The sequence below is a fragment of the Camelina sativa genome, chromosome 11 (assembly GCF_030686135.1).
Source record: "Camelina sativa cultivar CO46 ecotype springtype chromosome 11, ASM3068613v1".
Classification (NCBI taxonomy): Eukaryota; Viridiplantae; Streptophyta; class Magnoliopsida; order Brassicales; family Brassicaceae; genus Camelina; species Camelina sativa.
In genome coordinates, this window is record NC_141890.1 from 36440371 (window position 1) to 36448937 (window position 8567).

At 45.4% G+C, this 8567-nt stretch overlaps 1 non-coding gene across 1 annotated transcript; it reads left to right on the forward strand.

The window, feature by feature from the left end:
- Positions 1 to 7876: 7876 nt before the first annotated feature.
- On the forward strand, positions 7877 to 7983 carry LOC147934887 (small nucleolar RNA R71). The gene has a single exon (XR_015573435.1). It is a non-coding gene; the product is annotated as a small nucleolar RNA R71 (small nucleolar RNA).
- The last annotated feature ends 584 nt before the right edge of the window (positions 7984 to 8567 follow it).

Genomic DNA, 8567 nt, shown 5'->3' on the forward strand with positions numbered 1-8567 from the left:
AAGCTAAGACAATTCAAAGTTGGGTTTGTTTGGTAACAGTAACGGGATTAAAAAGGCAATAAGCAAAACACTAGATCAGGGGTAATTCTCGGGAATTTCAGAGATAGCAACTAAACAACTATTCAGGGCATAGATTAAGTACCAGTCTAGAACTCAAACATAAATATAAACTGATCCACTGTCGTGGTATCAATAACTCTATCTGATTGATTCTGTGCGGAAACGCGGAGCACGTGCTCAAACATCCGGAGCACATGCTCGGCGGTCCATAAACCCTAAAATGTCGTTTGAGCCCAGAATCGCAGACAAGCATTAAAGAACAAGAATGATAAGTTCACAAATCACCTACACATCAACTTTCGCAGGTCTAGGATAATTTGCCCACTAATGTCTTTTCTAGCAACCTATTACACTTTTGATGAATAGATAAACCTAGAATCATAGATTGGGTGATCAAATCAACCTAATCATTAAGTCTAACAATAGTGAAGACAATCGATTATATAAAGCCCTATTTGTGTTCTGTCGCTAACCCATGAAACCCCTTTTGAAACCCCTAATCTAGCAAAGAAAACTACTCAGACATAGAGAAATGAATCATAGCAAAAGATGAGAAATTCAATGACATAAAAATAAAAAAAAGGGTTCAGAGAATGCTTCACAAGGTAGCCGCTCTTCTCCCTCTCACAAAAACGTCGCTCAAAAACCAAAAGAAAAGGTATATCCATCTCTCCTAAAAACTCTAGGTTAAATAGCATACAAGTAGAGAAAAATAAAGAAAGATTCCAAATTCAAATCTCCCTATTAAAAAGCGATCTCAGCCCTCTTTCTCTAACAAAGGATCGCCTAAAATAAGGGGAATTAGGCAGGGAATCGACGCCTAGATGCTTGCCACGTGTCGTCATGAAACCGTAGAGTTGGGAGCATGTGCTCGGAAATCAGGAGCATGTGCTCCTGGGTCTAAAATCAGCTTTTCTGCTCCAATTCAACTCCTTTCTGGCTCTGATTGCTCCTGCAGTTCCAATCCTTGCTTTTAGCTTCCTAGCCTCTTATTATAACCTGAAAAGGACTCAAACAACTACAAAACTATCAAATAAACGGGATCAAAGTGAGTCAAAACCGTAACATATCAACTCCCCCGGACTTAGATCTTTGTTTGTCCTCAAACAAATTCAAACCAAGCGCCAAGAGAGCCAAGGTGGGAACTCGCAAAAATCTCAGAAACCATGAGTAGACCATGACCTGCAGACCACATGTGTTAGAACAAGCTATACCGATAAAATTCTCCAGCAAACATCTCCAAAACCAGAACCATAATTGGCAATCAAACCCAGAAAAATATCACTTTCCAGACAAAGACTCTTTACATTCAATTAAAATTGGCGTGAGCTTCTCATTAAGGGCATTAAGCTAGTGAAATCGAGGCTTGGTAGATAAAAAGCTGTTTTAATGGTGGAGCTATAAAGTGTTTAGGACTTACCATTACTTCGAAAGAGATGCAGGATATCGCACAAAATGGTAAGGGAGAGTAGACTCATTGATGTCCACAACCTCTAATCACTCTCCTCTTCTTATCTTCTCAAACTCAGCCTCTCTTTTCTCCTCAGGGTACAACGCATGCTCGGGGGTGTGTAACACTAGCTCTGGTCCCTTTCCATCATCCTTAAACGTTTTTTTTTTTTTTTTTTTTTTTTTTTTTTTTTTTTTAGACATATGAAGGATGATGGGGGATCTTCTTCTGATATTGCCCCAGGAGCATGCGGACCGTATCCTAGGCTCTCTCTCTGCTCAAAACAACTCGCGGACTCGGATTTATATAATTTCGGAGCAGGTGCTCGCTGGGTTGGAGCACGTGCTCTGTCCGTCCGGCTCTTTCCTCTTTGGTTCTCCAGCAAGAGCGAGTTAGAGATTGTGTCAGTCCTGCTCTCCCCGACCGTTTTGCACATAGCTGCACAAAATGAGAAAACAAAAATACAAGTGCAAGTGGTTTGAAAGGAGGTTAGGCTCGGGGTGGGTACTAACTTAAAATGAGCTAGCTATTCAGGATCAGCAAGATTGGCAAAATGAATAAGAAGTCCTGAATATGTGACACGTTCCCTATCCTAATGCCCAAAACGAGAAGAATTTAAATCCGGTTAGGTTCCAATAAAGTAGAGTCTAAGTCTTTCCGGTGAAACCTTAATGGGATGAAGCTTTTCTGGCCAGGAGAAGGGTCCGAATGTGAAGAGGTATTAGCTCGTCTCTGTACTCTTAGTTCTGCAACAATGGTCACTAGGAAAAACGGTCAAACTCACAAATGGTTAAAAACATCACAGATTTCGGTCCTAATTCCCACAAGTTTTGGTTCGACTCACATGACAAACTGACTCAATAAAAAGAAAGATAAAGAAAACAAATGTCATAGGTGACCCTCCCCCGGACTTACTTCACACCGTCTCCGGTGTGAAAATAAGCCAAAGAGAGACCTAGACAAGAAGAAAAATAAAGAGAACAATAAAAATGAAAATAAAATAAGGCGGATAGGGCAATGATGGTGTGTGTAACCGCGATCAGGCGTCGGAATCGTCTGGGCTCTCGCTCTCCGAACGGGCAAGGCGGCGCCTCCGACGTGGTGGTCTCAGTTCGCCGAGCATGTGCTCGGGTTGCTTGCGTCCTGCGAGCATGTGCTCCGCGTCTTCTTTCAACATTCCTGAAACCGAAAAGAGAAGAAACAAATCCTAAAAAGAAAAAGAAAAACTCAGCAATATATACCTGGTGGATTGCCTCCCACCCAGCGCTTGTTTTAAGTCATTAGCTTGACTCGAAAGCTCCTTAGGCAGTAGGAGGATCGCCTAGGGCGACGGTCTCACCCTTTGCATGCTCAGAGACAGCAAGATACGGCTTCAGCCTCTGTCCATTCACCACAAATTCTCCTCCTTTTGTGTCCAGCAACACAACAGCCCCATATGGTCTAATCTCCTTGATGGTGAAGGGTCCGGACCATCGTGATCTTAGCATTCCGGGAAACAGTTTCAGCCTAGAGTTGAACAACAAGACTTGATCATTAGGAGCAAAGGTCCTAGTGAGGATCCGCTTGTCATGACAGGCTTTGGTACGCTCCTTGTAGAGTTTTGAGTTTTCATAGGCGAGGTGCCTAATCTCCTCTAGCTCATGCAGTTGCATCTTCCTCCTTTCATGGGCGCTCTTAGTGTCAAAGTTCAGCATTTTCACTGCCCAAGCAGCCTTGTACTCTAGCTCAACAGGAAGGTGACACGCCTTACCATACACCAAGTGAAACGGTGTAGTCCCCAGGGGTGTTTTGTAGGCGGTTCTATAAGCCCATAGAGCCTCATCTAGCTTCTGAGACCAATCCTTCCTTGTTGTGTTCACTGTTTTTTGCAAAATGCTCTTAATCTCCCGGTTAGAGATCTCAACATGGCCGCTTGTTTGTGGGTGGTAGGGGGTGGCGACCTTGTGCCTCACTCCATTCTTCTTGAGAAGACTCTCAAAGACCTTGTTAATGAAATGCGATCCACCATCGCTAATCACTACCCGTGGGACACCAAACCGTGGGAAAATAACCGACTTGAACATCTTGAGCACAGTCTTTGCATCATTATTGGGGCTGGCCAAAGCTTCTACCCACTTGGACACGTAATCGACAGCCACCAATATGTACTCATTGCCGAATGAGTTCGGGAAAGGTCCCATGAAGTCAATTCCCCAAACATCAAATACATCAACCTCCAAGATGAAATTCTGAGGCATTTCATTCCTCCTGCTGATGTTCCCTTGTCTCTGACATGTGTCGCAAGTAGACACGAACCGCTGCACATCTCTGAACATGGTAAGCCACCGATAACCCGCTTGAAGAGTTTTGGACACGGTTTTGAAAGTAGCAAAGTGTCCAGCATAGGGTGAGCTATGGCAATGAAACAAGACTCCAGGAACCTCCTCCTCAGTCACACACCTCCTGAAAACACCATCCGAGCAATGCCTATAGAGGTAAGGCTCATCCCAAAAATACTGCCTTATGTCTTTTAGGAACTTCTTCTTCTTGTTCCCCACAAACTCAGTAGGTTCTTTCTCTGCTGCTAGGTAGTTTGCATACTCTCCAAACCAGGGAAAACTCGGCTGTTTGTTGGTATCGATTGCCTTACACGGGGTTTTCGGAGCATGTGCTCCCAGGCGGAGCATGTGCTCGGCGGGATCAAAGATGCCGATCGAGTAAACATGTTCTTCAGGAAGGCTATCATCCAAGGGTAGCTCTTCTTCTATCCTCATTCTTGATAAGTGATCTGCAACTCCGTTCTCAATACCCTTCTTGTCTTTAATCTCCAAGTCAAACTCTTGAAGCAACAAAATCCAACGGAGTAGCCTTGGTTTTGCATCCTTCTTAGTCAGTAGATACCTCAATGCTGCATGATTAGTGTGAACAACCACTTTGGAACCAACAAGGTATGATCGGAACTTCTCAAAAGCAAACACAACCGCTAAAAGTTCTTTCTCAGTTGTAGCGTACTTGCACTGAGCCTCATCCAAGGTGCGGCTGGCATAGTATATCACGTGCAGCTTCTTGTCTTTTCTCTGTCCCAGAAATGCTCCCACGGCATAGTCACTCGCATCAGTCATGACCTCAAAGGGAAGGTCCCAATCTGGCGGTTGTACAATCAGAGCGCTAACCAAGGCTCCCTTGATCGTGTGAAACGCTTCCAAGCAAGCAGAATCGAAATCAAACTTCACTTCCTTACACAACAGCTGGGTAAGTGGTCTTGCTATCTTGGAGAAATCCTTAATGAACCGTCTGTAGAAACCGGCGTGGCCAAGGAAACTGCGGATCCCTTTTACCGAATTAGGCGGTTGTAAACTCATCATCACCTCAACCTTGGCTTTGTCAACCTCAATCCCCTTTTCAGAAATCTTGTGTCCCAGCACTATCCCATCTCTGACCATGAAGTGGCATTTCTCTCAATTCAGCACCAGATGTTTGTCTTCACACCGCTGCAACACCCTGCACAAATTAGACAAACAAACGGAAAAAGAGCTCCCATAGATGGAGAAATCGTCCATGAAAACTTCCATTATATCCTCAATCAGGTCAGTGAAAATGGACATCATGCATCATTGGAAGGTCGCTGGTGCATTGCACAAGCCAAACGGTATTCTGCGGTAAGCAAAGGTGCCGTAAGAACATGTGAATGTGGTCTTCTCTTGATCGTCGGGATGGATTGGGATCTGAAAGAAACCTGAATAACCATCTAAGAAACAGTAGTAAGGATGGTTAGCCAATCTCTCAAGCATTTGATCAATAAACGGCAAAGGAAAATGATCCTTACGGGTCGCAGCATTAAGTTTTCTATAGTCTATGCACATGCGATGTCCCATAACTGTCCTAGTAGGAATCAACTCATCCTTATCATTCTTAACCACTGTAATTCCACCTTTCTTAGGGACTACATGAACTGGGCTAATCCAGGAACTATCAGAAATAGCATAAATTACACCCGCATCTAGAAGTTTCATTATCTCTTTCTTAACAACATCCTTTAGATTCGGGTTCATCCTCCTCTGATGTTCTACCGAAGTCATTGATTCATCTTCTAGATGTATCCTATGCATGCAAAGATCTGGTGAGATTCCTGGGATGTCATCTAGTGAATACCCTAGAGCATTTCTATACTTCCTAAGTTCACAAAGGAGCAAAGCGGTCTCTACATTGTTTAGTTCAGAGTTCACTATCACGGGGTATGTAGAGCTGGAATGCGTACCTAGGAACGCGTACCTTAGCCCAGCTGGAAGTGGTTTTAGCTCTACCTTTGGAGCTCTTAACTCGCTCCAAGGACCGTCCGCTGACTTTACCGGAGGATGTGCTCCGGAATCCGGATCAGGTGCTCCCTCGGCGGATTCCTCTCCTGATTGGTTCTCATCGTCTAGGCTGGCGTAAGCTACCAGTTGCTGGAACCGTGTACCTGCATCCAAAATGCGTGTAAAACCGTCAGCTTCCTCATTCAAGAATCCATACGTACCCTCTGCCTTTGTCAAGGCAACCTCCAACGGGTCGAGAGTGAGAACTTCATCGGTAACCTCATGTGCAACCTCTGAACCATCATCAACCACAAAAGTCTGACCATCTATCATAGGTTTCTTGAGCAGCTTATTCATCTCAAACCTTGCGATCATATCCCCCAGCTGGAGATCGATCGTTCCCCCTTGCACATCTATAATCGCACCAACTGTGCATAAGAATGATCTACCCAAGATCAGGGGGTCACGTGGTTCTTCTTCAAGTTCCAGAACCACAAAGTCTGCTGGTATAAGCGTGTCCCCTATCTGGACATGTAAATCCTCCAACACTCCTATGGGGCGCTTGGTGGATCTATCCGCGAATACTAACGAAATCCGTGTAGACTTGAACTTCGTGTATCCCAGCCTTTTAGCCACTGAATATGGCATAAGATTCACACTGGAACCTAGATCACAGAGGGAGTTTGCAAAAATCGTTTTACCGATTCTCACGGATAAGACAAATCGCCCTAGATCATCTCTCTTCTTTAGCACTTTGTTTTGCAGCACAGCACTGCACTCTCTTGAAACCATCATCACGTTCTCTTCCTCTGACACTCTCCCAGAAACTAACCCTTTCACATATCTCTTCAAAGCAGGTATCATCTGAACATCATCAGCTAGGGGTAGTTTTACCGTCAATTCTCTCAACATCTCCTTGCACTTTGCATCCTCCAAATCCTTGCGAGATTTCTTAGGAGGAACAGGGTAAGGAACCCTAGGGGTGTACACGCGTGCAGGAGGTACCTCAGTAGGAACGGTCTGATCGGGAGTCGGGAGCACGTGCTCGCTGGGTGGGAGCACATGCTCGCCGGATGCTTCGGCTTCTTTTTGACTCAACGGTGGAGTCTCAGCAGCATGTTGAGGAAGGTATTCTTCAGCAATACCCTTGCCCTTGTCAAGCCTAGCGGATGGTGCTTCTCTAGGGGGTAACTTCTTTCCTCCCCTTAGCTCAATCGCATTGACATACTCGTTCCGTGGGTTTGCTTCCCCTTTTCCGGGCAGAGTCCCAGGAGTTCTTTTCACGGCTTCAGCAGTCTGTGCAACCTGAACATCAAGCTTCTTCACATGTGACATTACTGCCTCATACTTCCCATTAAGGTCATTGTACATGGTATCGACCTTAGCGTTGATTTCCACTGAAGCTTTTTGTTGATTCACCAAGAATTGTTGCATCATGTTTTTCAGCTCATCTTGAGAGCTGCTAGCAGGTGAAGATCCCAACTGCTGGTTGGTGAAAGGCGGTGCTTGCTGAGCGCTTGTATATGCCTGCTGGTTCCCCCCTTGGAAACGGTTTTGAGTGGGCACAAACTGTTTGCCTTGGAAGTTGTTTGAGAAGGTTTTCTGATAACCCATCTGATTCTGAGCTCCTTGCTGCGGATACACCTGATCCTGAGGATTCTCCACGTTGGTGCTTCTATAGGACAAATTCGGATGGCTTTTATAGTTCGGGTTGAAACCCCTGTTCTGCACAAAACCTTGCCCACTCACATAATTAACCTCCATCGTTTCATCCTCTCCATCACAAATCTCCTGAGCTAGCGGCATGTCTCCGGTCTCATCGACAAAATGGACAGTTTTCTGGCTCCCCTTCAGAAGAAGGTTCACCTTGGCTGTCAACTCGTCGATCTTTTGCGTATCGACACTGTTGACCTTCACGGACCTGTCATACTCAGGAGCCTTGTTGCTGGAGCTTGCAGCTAGGTTCTCAATCAACTGATATGCTCCTTCCTTAGACTTTGTCATAAAATCCCCATTGCTGGCCGAGTTGAGAGCGTTTCTGTAGTCCCAGTTAACTCCATCATAGAAAATGCCCAAAATCTGTTCATCACTGAATCCATGGTGCGGACACTCTCTACGGTACTCTTTGTACCTCTCCCAAGCCTCGCAGAAGGCTTCTCCAGTGTGCTGTTGGAACGATGAAATCTTGTTCCTCAGGGCTCAGGGCAGCGGTCTTAGCCTTGGTGTAGAAATGGTCCAGAAACGCAGATCTACACTGTTCCCATGATGTCAGAGACTCAGGTGGCAATGACTTCAGCCAACGTGAAGCTCTATCCGCAAGAGAGAAGGGAAAGAGCTTGCACTTCAGAAAGTCTGGCGGTATCCCATTTGAACCAGTGGTGCTACATATCTCCTCAAAATTCTCGATGTGGTCCATCGGAATCTCAGCTGGGAGACCGTGAAATAGGTGCTGCTTCACTAGAGAGATCATCTGTGGCTTGATCTCAAAATCTTGTCTCGGGATGGTGGGAGGAACAATCGCCGCTCGGTTGGTGTAGAACACATGCGGGTTGTCCTTGTCCCCAATGGACGGTTGTGGCGGCGCGGCTCTTTCGTGTTGAGCACGGAGCAACTGCCCCAACTGTTGTCGAAGTTGCTGCAACTCGGCAGCCATATCCTCATTGTTTCTATTGTCACCCATGTTGACGGATTGAAACTTTCTGTTCTTGCGGTTTGTTCTTTCTGCCAAAGAGAGTTCTGCGGCTGACAAAGCAACTAGTTCTTTGGTGTTGTTTCTTCTTGTA